This window comes from Canis lupus, chromosome 10 (assembly GCF_011100685.1).
Source record: "Canis lupus familiaris isolate Mischka breed German Shepherd chromosome 10, alternate assembly UU_Cfam_GSD_1.0, whole genome shotgun sequence".
Classification (NCBI taxonomy): domain Eukaryota; kingdom Metazoa; phylum Chordata; class Mammalia; order Carnivora; family Canidae; genus Canis; species Canis lupus.
Genome location: NC_049231.1, coordinates 3676396 through 3692158, shown reverse-complemented (window position 1 = coordinate 3692158; position 15763 = coordinate 3676396). Strand labels below are relative to the sequence as shown.

At 41.1% G+C, this 15763-nt stretch overlaps 1 protein-coding gene and 1 long non-coding RNA gene across 4 annotated transcripts in view; one reads left to right on the top strand and one right to left on the bottom strand.

Annotated features, from left to right (window-relative positions):
* Positions 1-413, bottom strand: part of SLC16A7 (solute carrier family 16 member 7) — a 166035-nt gene extending 165622 nt beyond the window's left edge. Inside the window, exon 1 of one of the 3 annotated variants that reach the window (XM_038549852.1) lies at positions 273-413. The gene's annotated coding sequence lies outside the window, so the exon portion shown is untranslated. The remainder of the gene's footprint in view (positions 1-272) is intronic. The other 2 variants (XM_038549845.1, XM_038549848.1) reach the window with 2 other exon arrangements.
* LOC102154481 lies at positions 25-11130 on the top strand. Its single transcript, XR_005365317.1, has 3 exons — positions 25-427; positions 2272-2349; positions 10839-11130. It is a non-coding gene; the product is annotated as an uncharacterized LOC102154481 (long non-coding RNA).
* Positions 11131-15763: the final 4633 nt, after the last annotated feature.

Genomic DNA, 15763 nt, shown 5'->3' with positions numbered 1-15763 from the left:
GGGGTCGGACATCCCGTCCCGGCCGTGGAGGTGTCCGGGGGCCGCCGTTGGGACCGAGGTGTTCCCGGGCGCGGGGAGGAGCGGCAGTGCTGGGGATGGGGCCCCCCACCACGACACCTAAGGGAAACCTAACCCTCACCCCGTGGGGCGCGGGGCACAAAAACTAGTGCAAGAAGACCCCGAACCAGGAAAGAGGCGAAGGAAAGCGCCCGTGCACCGGCCGCTGCATCGTAGCCCCCGAATCCCTTCACTCCGCCAAGGGCGAGTCCGACCTGCCCACGAGCCGTGCCCGGGCTCGCGCCAATTCCACAACCGTCGGTCTGGTTTCCTCTGCCCTCTTTTTCCTTCCTCCACCGTCCAGAACACTCTTGGGGCAGCCGGAAAGAGGAAGGGCTGGGACTGAACGTTTGGTGACACCAGAGATCAGGTTCCTTAAATGTCTTCACAGCTGAAGTCCTGCTCACACAAAAAGGAACCTTTAAAGCAACGCGGGCTTGAACTTGCGAATTCCTGTTGCCCTGTTTCTGGCGACTTAGCAGACCCTCACCTACGTTACACACACATCTCTTTTCAGGGGGACAAAGGCAGGGGTGGGGAGGGGTGGGGGGGGGGGTGCTCAGAGTGTCCTCCTGGCACTGGCTGTTTCCCAAGTAACTTTAATTCAAAATAATCACTGTGCCAAAGTGGCATATTTCGGGGTGGCATTATCTGCCCCCCTTCACAAATTAAGTCACTTAGCTAAATTCACATTGCCTTGCTTCGGCCACAGCTGGTTTGTGGGCTTATTACAAAACTGGAATGGTAGTTTCTGTAGCTACAAAATAGAAGCAATATCAACCCATTATTGCTGTCGTAAGATTTAGGTGAGATGATACATGTGTAGTAGATGGTAGATAATATGAGTGAATAAATGTTGCCTATTATTAGGCAGTTTACAGAGGGAGCTTGGAAGTTTGGGAGTTTGGAAGACATTTTACAGAGGGAGTGATGTTGGAAACTAAGGAACTAAGGCAGAAAATTCCAGAAAGGACTAGCTTTTCTTGGACTAAAAATGTGTAAAATGACATTTATATAAAATGTGATAGGCATACGAGAGTAATAGAATGTCTAACAGTGACTATAGACACTTCATTTTCATAAGAAAAAATAATGTTAAAGTTTGAAAAGAAAACACTAAGTAAGACACATCTCCAGGTCATGTTCTTGAGTGTTTGCTATTGACATTTTTCCTGCTCATTCATTACTCATTTCCTTCCAAAGAAGAGAAAGAAGACCAAAACTTTCCTGAATTTTGACCCTATTCTCTACTTTCTTTTTGATTTTTTTTTCTCCCTCTCTCTCTCTCTCTCTCTCTTTTTTTTTTTTTTTTTTTTTTCTGTATTTGTTTGCTTGTTTTTACAGACCCATGTTCTTGGTCTATTTAACTCATTGTCAGATTCCTAAACGTCACTAACTAGCATGCATGAATGCATGAATCATAACTGTAGTTTTCTTTTAAGTCTTGTTTTTCCAACAATTAAAACTCTGGATCCAATTTACCTACTACCCCAGTGTTAGTATTTGAGGATTCATCTTTAAATTGCCTTATTGCTATGGCTAGTCATGCTACATAAATATTTGATTGTATTAGAAAGGAAGCTGAAAGGAGAATTAGGTGGGAATAAATCCAGTCAATTTATCCTATGACTTATAGTCTTAATATTATCCAGAAGCTGAGAAGAGAAAACAATTTAGAGAAAAGGCAATCCATAGGATCAGAACTTGAAATGTTTTTGGTTAATTTTGTTGGCCTGAATTTCTATTCATGAGATGAAATAACAGTGGAGAAACAAAGAACAGCAATATGCTCCATATACTAGCAACCCATTTTCCACAAATAAGTAAACTAGTAAAAACATAAATAGCGTATAAACTAATAAAGCTCAAATGTCTTCCACTGTCTACCCACAGCCTCAAATTCTAGGTTCTCTATCCTCAGCTGTGAACCCTCAGGTTCTTCATTCCTCAGCCATGCCATATCTTCTCACATATTGCTGACTTTTTGCATTCCCTATTTTCTCTTTTCCATATCAAACTTGGCTGAGCCTTGTTTTACCTTCAAGGTCCCGCAAATATGTCATCACTTCTCCGGCACTTCAAGGATTCCTTCAATAAGAATTAATTCCATCTTCCTCGGTTTTCCTTTTCATAGAACATGGTGTATGCTTCTGTTTGGGACATTTTCTTTCTACTTTACAAAAATATTTTTTTTCTGTCACCCCGATCTATTAGGTTGTTGGAGGGCAGAGAAGACATTTTATTCGTCTTTGCAGTCTTCCAGTATCTGGCACAAATTCTTGCAGATACAAGGTAATAATGTTTGCCAACTAGAGGAAAGAAATGATCGTGTGATTTTAAGGAACAGTTATATGGTGGAGGCTGTTGATGCTCACACTATCCATGATCTGCATGACAAGGCTATTCCTAGCTTCTCTTATAGTTATATTGGGGCCATGTGACTAGTTCTAACAAGTATAGATGCAAGTGACATATATCATTTCTGGGCAAAGAAGTTAAGAGCTCGTGTGCTTCCTCCATTTTTGCCTTTCTCAGTCTCATGTTTTAGATGGAATAGCTATAAAACAGAGTCATTAAGAGATAAAGAAGGATTCCTTGACTTGCACTGGACTTTGTGTGAGCAAGAAACCATTATTGTGTTAAGCCACTGATATTTTGGGCATTATTAGTTATGAGAACATAACCTAACTTATTCTGACCAATACGTGATGTTACTTAGTAAGACTATAAATCGTAATGGAGGGATCCCTGGGTGGCTCAACGGTTTGGTGCCTGCCTTTGGCCCAGGGCGCAATCCTGGAGTCCTGGAATCAAGTGCAGCCTCGGGCTCCTGGCATGGGGCCTGCTTTTCCCTCTGCCTGTGTCTTTGCCTCTCTCTCTCCCTCTCTCTATGTCTATCATAAATAAATAAATAAATAAATAAATAAATAAATAAATAAATAAATCTTTAAAAAAATAAAATAAATCGTAATGGAATAAAGACCCAATGAAACAGTGAGTTTAAGAGAATGCTATAATGTGTATAATGTGTTCTTATGTCAAGGCTAAAAATAGATACTTCACAACTCAAAATTGATATTTAATGGCCTTTTCATGGCAAGACTGTGAGACCAAAGTAGACTGTGTGTGTGTGTGTGTGTGTGTGTAAACTACACACAATAGATTGATTTTAAGTAAGAGCAAAAAGCCAAATGCCCAAATATTCCCCTGAGTGAAAAGAACCATGTACCTACCTGCCATCCAGTGGGCAGCATACAATGGCTGAGATTGTGGCTGGCTAGCAGCCGAGAATATGATTGCTCTGACCTGATTTCATAGAATGTGCAAAATATGAAAGAAATATTTCCACTGCCTGTAAATTTATGTCTTGAGTATACCCATGTTGTCTACTTTGGGAATATCTTCTGTGGAAGCTTCCCATAGAATTGTGGAGAATGCAAATCTAGTCTCCTTTCACAAAAAAATAAAAAAAGAGAGAGACTCTAGGTGGCTCAGTGGGTTAAGCGTCTGCCTTCAGCTCAGGCCATGATCCTAGAGGATGAGCCCCATGTAGGGCTCCTTGCTCAGCAGGGAGTCTGCTTCTCCCTCCTTCTCTCTCTCTCTCTCTCTCTCTCTCTCTCTGCTCTTGCTCCATCTCTTTTTCATGAATAATAAAATCTTAAAAAAAAAAGAGAGAGAAAACAATTATGTCGGACATTGTTATATATGGTGTAACTTTCCATAAGTATACAATTACGCAGAGAGGTCTTTTGGTAAAATAAATGACCTTTGGGACTCTAAAAGAGATTCTGCATTCAAACTCTTATCCATTGGCATTTTTCTAATTTTACATTTTATTTAATGCTATCCATCAAGTGAGCTTAATGGATTCTAATTGCAAGTGTCTTATAGATGCCTTCATTTGAATATATATATAAATATATATAGTAGTCTTTTTTTATTTAAACTGGAATAGACCACCCTAGTCAGTGAGTTGAATTTTATCTGCAGATTCAAAAATATGTTTCTATATATATATATATATATATATATTTTTTTTTTTTTTTTTTTTTTTTTTTTTTAGATTTTATTTTTAGGTAATCTCTACCCCAACCTGGGGCTTGAATTTACAACCAGGAGATCAAGAGTTGCATGCGCTGTGGACTGAGCCAGACAGGCAACCCTGAATATTTTAATTATTCTGAAAGCATATAAAATTAGAAACTTTGATTAAAAGTTTTCATTATAAACTGTAAACCTTTCTGGCAGGAATCTTGTAACTAGTGCCTTAAAATTGTTTAATATTTAATGAATTTTTAAAAATAAAACACTGATGACTGAGTATGGTACCAAGGAACCTAGGTTCCAGTGCCTTTTCCTGTGCATATAGTCCTAGATGGGTCACTTAATCTTAGCTTCACTTTCTAAATCTCTGTGGCACTTTCAGGCACTTCAAAGATCCACAGAGATTATGCATAATTTTAATAAATGAAAATATTTATGTATGGTAGAGTTTTGTTCCTAATTAACAAAAAAATAGGTATTTACTTATATTTTGGTCTGTAGTGTTGATCAGGATGTGTTTTATATATCGCAACCATAAAGTTACTAGCTTTGCCTGTAACATTGTGTAACTTGTCCTGTGCCTGGAATGTCCTTGAAGGTTGAGTCACTGTTTGCATTTACATAATGCCTCCCAGGTTACCAGAGAGTTTCATGCTAAAAAACTCAGCTACCTGCTTCTCAGTAAGCTACATTTTCAGCTGCCCTTTCTTGGCTTCTTTAGCTGAAGTTCAGGCCATATTGCTGTTTGGTTTTTCATTCAGGAACTCTTTTTCTGCTTTCTCTCTGCCAGGAACTGACCCAAACTACATATTTGTTTTGTGCCGTTTTGCTATGTAATGGTGATTGATTTCTTACTGTTGGCTAATTTCTCTGGGATCTTGTTGATAGTGATCTTCAACAATCACTCGTTACAAATCTTTTCCCAAGAAATAATCTGTATGAGATCAGTTACATGAAATGAGGTATCCATGTCAAATCCACAAAATGTGATTATGCCTTAGGCCCTATGATCTGGACCAGAGCCTAGCAATGTAGGTGGTCACCTGAAGTTTATTGATTTTCTATTTTTTTTTAATCTTGGCCCACCAAAATTTCATTTCTCAATACAGATCCAGAGTCAAGAAATCCAACAATGACTTTGAAATGCTTATCTTCAATGAGCTTCATTCATTCGGCATATTTGTTAAGCAATCTGCCGGGCACTGCAATAAACTTTTCAAATGAAAGTAATGCTTCTCTCAAAAAGCCTATACATTATTTATTTAATTTTCAGACTGATTATAACCCTAATGCTGTGATTACAGCCACTGCATAGTTATGTTTTTCATACATACACATACATACATACTAGAGTATAAATACTGGGATATTAGGTGTTTTGAATAATATTCTTTGTAGTTTTGTTTTTTTTTTATTTAAACTGGAATACACCACCCTAGTCAGTGAGTTGAATTTTATCTGCAGATTCAAAAATATTTCAAAAAAGACATGTAGAGTTCTTGCTCAGTACCCATCGTGGAGGAGAAGGAGCTTCCTTTCATGATGCCAAAGACTGAAACACAAATTGTGGATTTCTCTGTCAATATACCAGCTTTATTTCATGTTACATATACTTGTATTGAAGTATAACTTACATGCATTAAAATGCTTGCACTGTAAGTGTACAGTTAGATGAATCTTAACCACTACTCAGATCGAAATTTCGAGAACTTCCGTCATCCCAGGAAGTTCCCTCTTGCTCTTATTAGACAATATTCTATGAAACCCAAGCAATCATCGATCTCGTTCTTATCATCATAGCCTAGCAGGTTTTCCCTATTCTAGATGTTATGCGACTGGAATGATATACTCTCTACACTTCTGTAACTGATTTTTTTCATTCTGCATGTTTATCTTTAATTTATCCATTGTGTCATGTGTATGCATTAGTAGTTTGTTCTTTTCACTGCTGAGTAGTGTTCTATTGTGTGGAAATGCCACAAATTCTTTCTCAATTCACATGCATGTTGATGGATATTCGGATGATTTTTATTACTTGCTTCTATACATATTTAAACGAAAGTATTTCTGTGGACATGTGTTATCATATCAAGTTTGATTTTTAATACGTAAAATAAAAACTTAAAAAAAAGCAATAGAGTGTCTGAAATGAGTATTTCAGATACTTAGCATCTGAATAACTGGATATAGGCCTAGTTGGGCACTGCATTAATGCACTAATTTGGCAAAGACACAAATCGGTTTAAACTCTACTTTCTTCATAAGTAGTAAAAATTTGATTTGGTTATTAAGAAGGGTCAACCAGACAATGTGAATGGAATTGCTTTCTAAATTAGAAAGCTTAACAGAAATGAAAGATGGTATTATCATATGTAAAATATGTACATATTTAGGAAATAATCCCTCCAAAATAAAATAACTAAGTAAAACAAACTGATTTGATATCATTTGAATTATGAGAACACTCAATGTAAAATTAATTAAGATTTGATATTTAAGTGTATCTCCTTAATAATTTTTTAAAGAACAAATCAGATGATTGTAAAATCCAGAAACAGTTTGATAGAGGTGCCTAGGTGGCTCAGTTGGTTTAACGTCTGCCTCGGGCTCAGGTCCTGATCACAAGGTCCTGGGACTGAGCCCAGATATCAGTCTCCCTGCTCTGCAGGGAGTCTGCTTCTCCCTCTGCCCCTCCCCTTCCCCTGCTCAAGCTCGCTCTCGCTCTCTCTCTCTCTCTCTCTTGCTCACTCTCTCAAATAAATAAATAAAATCTTTAAAAAAAGAAATAGTTTTATAAAGAAAAATTAATCACTTCTTGGCTTCATACTCCAGTAAGTTCCTGTTCAGTTAAGATTACACATGTATATTTGAGTAACTATAAGAAAAATCATTTATTATACAGGAGCTACAGATCCACTGGTAGAGTAGTACATAAAATGATATTCTTTGCCTCTGTCTTTCAAACAAATTATAACTTGAGAATAAAATTCTTCCTCATAACTAGTCTGGAGAATTTTATCTCTTTTCCTAGGTGCGGATCTAGGTATGGGATCTGTAAAGATTATCCCTCTTTTTCTTCCTTCCTTTCTGTTCTGGTTACTATTTTTATATGAAAAACTTAAAACTCTACTATAAGTCAACAACAATTTCATTACATTCATGGATTCTGTTTGCAGAACAGGGATGGCTTGTCTCTGCTCTATAATGTCTAGAGGCTCAATTAGAAAGAATGGAACACAGGGTCCTAATATCATTTAGGGGCTTCTTCAATCATGTGTCTGGTTCCTGGGCAAGACTGAGTCAAAGTCTAGGCCTGCCCAGGTCTCCTAATGGGAGCACTGAAACATGGCTTCTCCATATGGCTTAGGATTCTTACAGTTGATGGGTGTCCAAAAGGCAGCCGAGTGAGAGCTGGCCTTCCAAGACCCAGGTGGAGATTGACCTAAACTCAGAGTTACTCAGTGTCTCCTCCACATTCTGCTGTTAACTAGCAAGTCACGGTCAGTGTTTCTTGGTTCTGTTTTGTTTTACCTACTATTTTTGGAAACTTTAGACCATGAGTTAAACACCTCTGTGTTTCCAAGATCCCACATGCACATTGTGGTTAGCAGGCATCCCCCACACGTCAGCAACTTCACATTCTGTGTAGCTGCAGGAAGTCACATCTTCTGATGTCACCTCCTTTTTTTGGATAGCTGTTGACTAAGTGTGGTAAATGTATAAAAACCAGTCATTTGGGCCCAATGTGAAATATCCTGGTGGGTAGTGCTGGCTGCAGAGATCCCTGCTGAGTTTTGTCACAGTTTGATTTCCTCTTCTGCCCACGCCTGCCAAGCCCTCGTTCCTTTCTTAGGTGTTGATTTTTAATGAGTACGTTGCACCCCAAACTTCTCAGAATCTGCTTGTAGGTAATCCAACCTTTGAAAGTTGGTATCAGAAGGGGTCTGTGAATGCAACTAACTATATAGGCTTTTAGAGCTGCATTATTCATCACCTCACTGGCAGGGAGGACCCCATCACAATCAGCTTCTGGAACAGGGTGGTGGTCCATTTGTTAAAACTTTTCAGCAGTGTTGGGGCACATGCCAGTGGAAGGTGTGCACTAGTGAGAACTAAGTATCATACTGTTTAGATGTATGAAGAAAACAGTATCTACTAGGAAAACAGAAACCCTACCCCAAAGCAGTTAGACTTGGCCAGTGAAACTGGGGGAGTGCTTATGTGACTGGGTTCTAAGGATGCTTAATCAAGGGAGTCAAAACATTAAATAGTAAAAAGTTGATTGACTTGGCAGTTGCCATATTGTGATTTATAAGAAATATATATATTTGGTCACTCAGGTAACCATGTATGCAAGATCTTCATTCATAATTCCTGACTTTCTTGTCCCCAGACCCCTGAAATTTCCTGAGCGGTAAGAGTGATGAGAACATCTTTTGTTATACTGTTTGGTCTCTTGTCCTCAGCTCCTGAAAATGCCTCAGCCATAAAAGTGCAATGGATGTCTTGTTATAACATGCCCCTTTCTACCATAATTGGGTTTAAGTTAATGAGATGATTTTTGGAAAGAACCAAGGGATGAGGGCTGTTTGCCAGGGGGACCAATCCTGAATAGAGGGTTAAAACTTTCAGTTCTACCCCCTGATTTCCAGAAAGAGAGAGAGAAAGAGATTGAAGATTAAAGCAATCATCGATGGTCATTGAGTTAATCAATCATGCCTGTGTAACAAAACCCCTATAAAACCTAAAAGGAAGGGGGTCAGAGGCTTCCAGGTTGAAGAAATGAAATGCTTCCATGTGGCACCATGCTGAGTTCCAAGCTCTACAAGGATAGAAGCTCCTTTGTTCCGGACCTCACCCTATATATCTGTTCATCTGGCTGTTGATTTGCTACTTTAATATCCATTGCAATAAATTGATAATCCAGTCAGCTAACAGGTTTTGTGAGTTCTATGAACTGTACTAGCAAAATAATCAAACCCAAAGAGGAGTTATCAGAGCCTCTGGTTTATAGCCAGTCATTCAGAAGCATGGATGACAGCCTGGGCTTGCTCTTGTCATCTGAAGTAGAAGGCAGTCTTGTAGAACCAAGCCCTGTGCCTGTGGAATCTGATTCTGTATCTACGCAAATAGTTTCAGAATTGAGCTGAATTCTCGGATACTTTGCTGGTGTCTGAGAATTGCTTGTTGTGTGTACGGAAGCCTAAACACACACACACACACACACACACACACACACACACAAACAAGTTGGGTACAGGAACCCAAAAGAGCATTCTCATGGTACGGGATTTACCAAAGTGGCACCTGCATCAGGAGTTGGTATGAACTCTCTACTACAAAGGGTATTAGGAAAGTAGAAAAAGCGATAGCCCATGATGAGTGCTTAGCATTCTCAAGAGAAGCTCAAGAGTATGTAGATATTCTACAGGAAGGCCTGTACCGCACAGTATTGACCAATGGCATGAGGAACATGCTGGTAAGAGGGGCACCAGCATCAATAGAATGTTCAGTGGAAACATTCCAGGACTAGGCTCACTGTTAACAGTGGGGCTGATATGATCCCCAAATACTATAGATAACAATGCTTAACTTCCAGAACTCAGGACATGCTGATAATTGTAATGACTAATAAGTTTGGTCTGGCATCCCAGGAGGGTGCATTCACAGCAAGTTATTAAAACAATTAATAGAACATGAAGTATCAATGGGCATAATAGATGGGCAGCTGACAAGGGCATCTTGAACCAGGAGAAGAAATCAAAGTTGGATCACTGGGAGGGGACGTGGAGGGCAGCCAACTGAAAAAAAATCAACCAAACAAACAAACAAAAACACACACCACAAATTATTTCCCTATTTCCAGACCTGGAATTGTAGCACTGGTCAGAGAGATGGCTGGTTCCTAGGAGAAATAACCCTGCAACACTATCACAAGTATACTTGAGCGGTTCCCCCTAGGCTTTCCCCCAAAGGAGCCACAGCTTCTTCAATGGGAAAGAAAGAAGTTCAGATATCATGAGGACTGAAGGAGAGAGTTAATGAGTGGACACTGACACCCCAAAACTCAACATATCATCACACTCCTTCTTAGACTTTGGGCATATGGTCTCCAGATAATAAATTAAGTGTTGCCAACATCCAGCTTACAGTAAATTCACTGAGTCAATGTACCCATTCAACAGTGGTCATTTCCCATCTAGGATTTAAACACTGGATAGTTGGGGAGTAACTCCCACATTGAATGCTTGGTCTTTGAGGTACAAGTTATTATAGAGGGAAAGTTCAAGTAAAGGCCCTAGAAACTAACTCATCCCCTTCTAACCATGATAAGAATAAAAAACAGCACATGGTAAGGAGGAGGGGGAGAGTTAAGGAGATCAGTGCCACCCTTAAAGGCCTAAAGGAAGAAAGGATGGTGATACCATTTAATGAGTTGAGTTAGCACCTACAGAAAATAAATAATTTCTGAAAGATGATTATAAACTGCCACAAGCTCAACAATGGAGTAGTGGCTACTGTTGTCGCCATGGCAGAAATCGTTATCTTTGCTAGAGCAGATGAATCCAGCTTCAAATACATGGCATGAGGTCACTGACTATGGTATGTACATTCTTTTCCATGCCATTTAGAGGAGGATGAGAAACCAGTTCACATTCATATGGAATGACCAATAATACGCATTTAGAGTTTTATTTCAAGGCTCTGATACTCTCCTGTTTTCTCCCATGATCTAGAATGAAGAGATCTGACCATCTGGATATCCTACAGATCTGCCTACTGATCTATTACATTAATGGCATTAGATTTTTCAGGCCAAATGGCCAAAAAAAATGACAAGTATGCTAGAATTCTTGACAAGTCACATGGATGTGAGATAAACACACTTAGGAATCTTCTACTCTCTGGCAGCCCGGGTGGCTCAGCGGTTTAGTGCCGGCTTCAGCCCAGGGCATGATCCTGGGGACCTGGGATCAAGTCCCACATCAGGCTCCACATGGAGCCTGCTTCTCCCTCTGCCTCTGTCTGTGCCTCTCTGTTTGTGTGTTTCTCATGAATAAATAAATAAAAATCTTAAAAAAAAAAAAAAAGGAATCTTCTACTCTCTAAAATTTATGAGTCTAGTGTTTCACAATGTGCCAGGATATCCCCCTACAAAACAAATTATTACACTTTGCGCCTCCTACCATGAAAAGGGGAGAATGTCATCTGTTTGCCTCTTTGAGTTTTGTAGGCAACATATTTTACAGCTTTAGATACTGCTCTGGCCCATAGACTGAGGGATGCAAAAGCTGCTGTCTTTGGGTGGGGCCCAGAGAAAGAAAGTTCCCTGCTTCCTGAGAAACACATTTCAACATTCTTATTGTGTTAGTTGTATCAGTAGTGGGGAAAAAAGACCATACAGGGTTTGTGGCAATCCCCAGTGGGAGGAACATATTGAAGGGTACTGGGGTTCTAAAGCCAGATTATGTAATCTGTGGTATTTTACGCCTTTTACACTAGTTTATAAACAACTCCTGACTACTGGGCCCTGTTAAAGATAGAATGCCTCTTTGTGGGACTTCCAATGACTATGCAGATGAGATTGCCAGGAATCAGCTTAGTCCTAGCAGCCCTACCAAGTTATAAGGTCAGGTAAACCCAGGAACAATCTACTATAAAATAGCAATGGTGCATCTGAAACCAAGCATAAGCAGCACCAGAGGGTACAAGCAAATTATAGGAGCAGTTAGCCCAGACTCTCATGGGATCCACCGCTGCTACTTCAGCACACTTCCCTTCACCCACACTTATGGCTGTATGGGGCCATTCAGTTCAGTGAAGGAGGAAATAAAAGGTAAAACTTGGTTTATGGATAGATCCACTCAACATGGACAATTGTGTTACAGATCCATTCACGGGCAGCCTTGAAAGACAGTGATGAGGGGAAGCCCTGCTAATAGGAAAAGTTTCAGGTGGGACATCTGGTCATCCACATTGTGTAGACAAACTTGTGGGTCACAGCTAGAATATAAACAGATTCGTAGGCAGTAGCAAGAGACCTGGCTTCTGCTCAGAGGCCTGGAAAGAAAAAGATTGGAAGGCTGGGGACAAAAATGTCTGGAGTGCAGGCACATGGATAAACATAGGATAGTGGCCGTAAAGTGTAAAAATGTTCAGTCTGCTTGCTAATGGCCCCAGGGGAGCATTTGCCACAGAACAGTTACTGAACAATCAGGTGCTCCAAGTGACCAGCAGGATGATGACAGCTAGGTTCTTTCGTTGGCCCCTCGAGTGAAGTTATAATAGCACATAAAGAAAGCAGCCATGAGATGGAAATGGAGGTCATGCCTGGACTCTGATTCCCTAGGGCTGATTGAGGTACTGCTTCTGCCAAGTAGTCATTCTGTCGCTAACAGAGACCAGTGCTGAGGGCTGGTGTGACACAATTCCTTATGGAGACCAGCCAACCGTATCAGGTGGACCATGTTGGGCCCCTTCAGTCATGACGAGCCAGCATATTTGCCATATGGGTTTGTCCTCTCTGCATTCAGGACCTCAGCCACCATTGCCAACTGAAGGCTTACAGAGGGTCTGATCTACAAGCATGTGATCCCATGTAACAGATCAGGGAATGCCCTTTACAACAAAGGAAACAGACCATGTTATCTATGGTAGACTTACAGCACTAGAAGGTTTCTGGCCTAACAGACTGTGGAGGACGCAGCCGGAGTGGCAGCTGTGAGGCAACAGTCCACAGGATGAGGTGCCATCCTCCAGAGTGTAGTATATACATTAACTTGAGTACTCTTGGGAAATCCCTGGGTGGCTCAGCGGTTTAGCGCCTGCCTTCAGCCCGGGGCATGATCCTGGGGTCCTGGGATCGAGTCCCATGTCGGGCTCCCTGCATGGAGCCTGCTTCTCCCTCTGCCTGAGTCTCTGCCTCTCTTTTTCTCTGTGTCTCTCAGGAATAAATAAAATCTTAAAAAAAAAAAAAAAAAAGTTGAGTACTCTTTGATGATGCTATATTCCCCAAGTAAAGAACATATGGGACCCAGAATCAGAGAGTAGAAGGAAAAGTAGCCCCACTTATGATCATTCTCAATGACCTTGTGCTTTTGTCCCCAATAGCTCTGGGCCCTACAATGTTTGATGTGCTGGTTCCCAAAGAGGACACATGTTCTTCAAGGGCCACTGCCAGTATCTCCTTCAATGATAACCTAGAGCTGGTGCCTGGCCATTCTGGGTTCCTTATGTCCGGGGACAAACATGAAAGAAAAGAAATAACTTTCTTTGCAGGAATAATTGACTCTGATCATCAAGGGGCCATAGGGCTTCTTTCAATGCACTAGGGGCAGAGAGATGATACATGTGGAACTCCGGTGATCCACACTGGCATCTGTTGATAACCCCTGACCCAAAGGGGACAGTAGACGGGTACATCAACCCCAGACTGAGAAGGGCTCGGTGAGCAGGGACTCAAGCCTGTTGCGGTGAGGGTCTGATTCACACCACTAGACGAGTCCCTAATATAAGCAGAAGGGAAGCGAAGGCGGAGGGAAACCTAGAGGGTATAATGGAGGAAGAAGCTCACAACTGAGGATCAGCTGAGGCTCCAAGCACAACTGCCATTTCAGGACCTGTCATTTGTGTCACTAACTTCCTACTTCCAAGTGTCCCTCCCAGAAGAGAGGCCTGCCAGTCCATGCTCCACCGGGAGCTGATGCTTGAACATATATGGGGAAGTCTATGGCAGTGGTACAAAGGATGAGCAGTGATAAATGCGAAGGTGCATCAGCCAGCTGCCCTTCAAGTAATGACTTGCTTCAGGGAGTGCAGTGGCCAGAGCCAGACAGCCTCAGGGTGAGCTTCTTCAGGGTGGGCCTCAGCTGTGCACACTGTTTCACCAGCACCTGCTGATGGAGTGAGGCAGGAGCGGGGCAGGGTGCCCCACCACCGGATACTTTGCGCAGCTGGGGCTTTACTATCACAGCTAAGGACGGGAAGACCAGTAGATGCCCCCGAGGATTACCCGAGTTCTCTCCAGAACTCTGTGTCAAATTGGCCAAGGCCCTGCGGAGCTCATCACAGCAGGATTTCTTCATCTGCCCAATCTTTCTTACTCCCCTTTCCTTTCTCTAGGAAACACCTCATTAACTAAACACAGCATCACTGTTAGCTCCTGGAAAATCCAGGGACATACCAGTATAGAGGGGCACACCGAGCACCATCTCTCCATGTCTCCTTACCTCTGCCATCAGGATCCACGTTCAAGACACAGAACTGTGTGAAAATCCTGCACATAAAGAATACACGGTATCACTGACCCAGCAATGACAAAATCAAATTAATATGCAATTTCCCATTCCCTTCCTCTTTTTAAACTCTGGTCACCTCTTAATCCACATGCTGTAATTTAAAATTGTTGTGGATTAAATCTCTCACATACATTTTTTTTTTCCTTTTTGGCTTCTATTAGCATGTCTACCTTTCTTTTCTTCTTCTTCTTTCTTCTCCTTCTCCTTCTCCTCCTCCTCCTCCTCCTCCTCCTCCTCCTCCTCCTCCTCCTTCTCCTCCTCCTCCCCCTCCCCCTTCTTCTTTTTCTCCTTCTTCTTCTTCTTCTTCCTCTTCCTCTTCTTCAAGATTTGCTTATTTTAGAGAGAAAGAATGATCAGGGGAGCAGGCAATGGGAGAAGGAGAGAGAGAATCTCTCCCTACTGACTCCCTACTGAGCATGGAGCCCCATGCAGGGTTACATCCCAGGACCCTGAGCCAAAATCAAGAGCTGGCCACTTAACCAACTAAGCCAGCCACCCAATTGCCCCATCATGTTCACCTTTCTAAGCAAATCATGTTTGTTTTGAATATTTTTTGTTCAAGTTTAATGAGGTATAAATGCTCAGGAAAATTCACACTTTTTTATGAAAATAGTCTAATGAGTTTTGACAAATGTGTAGTTAATCCACTGCTTCTACTCCAAGCCCTTGACAACACCCAGTCTGGGTTTTTGTTTTGTAGTTTTAAACTTTTTTTTTTTTTTTTCCCACTCTTTAACTTTTTTTTTTTCTTTCTCTTAACTATCCCCCTTCATGATTGTGCCTGGTATTTTAGGCTAACTCCAATGTAGAGACATCAGGATAACCGCTCAGGAAATAGCTCCCTCGCATCTTCTGGAACATCTTGCATTCACCTAAATAGAATTTCTGCTGCTGCATGACATGATGTGTTAATCCAGCTTCCACATCACCTACTTCCAGAGCTTCACCTTCTGTCTTTTCCAATCAGTCAAGCTAGATCCTTTTTCCCTCAGAGTTCACTGCTTTAAGGTTCTCGAAGATTCCCCACTTGAACTGAGTAATCACATAGACGCTCCAGGACTCATGAAATCAAATGAATTTATGTTTCAACTCTAGTAACTCTGAGTATTATCACCTACTTTCTCCCTGTAAGTTTCAGATTTGAATGGCTTACTGCTTCATTGAATTGTGAGTCCATTTGATGAGAAAAACCTTTACTACTAGAACTTGAACTAAAAAGCTATAAAGGATAGAAAGTTTATTTTTAGATAACAGAAACTCAAGACTTCATCAAGCCACACCTCAATGATTGGTATACTCTTCTAAGTGATTTCCCTACCTCCAATCTTATTTCTCCTTCAGCATTTCACCCTCGGCAAGAACCC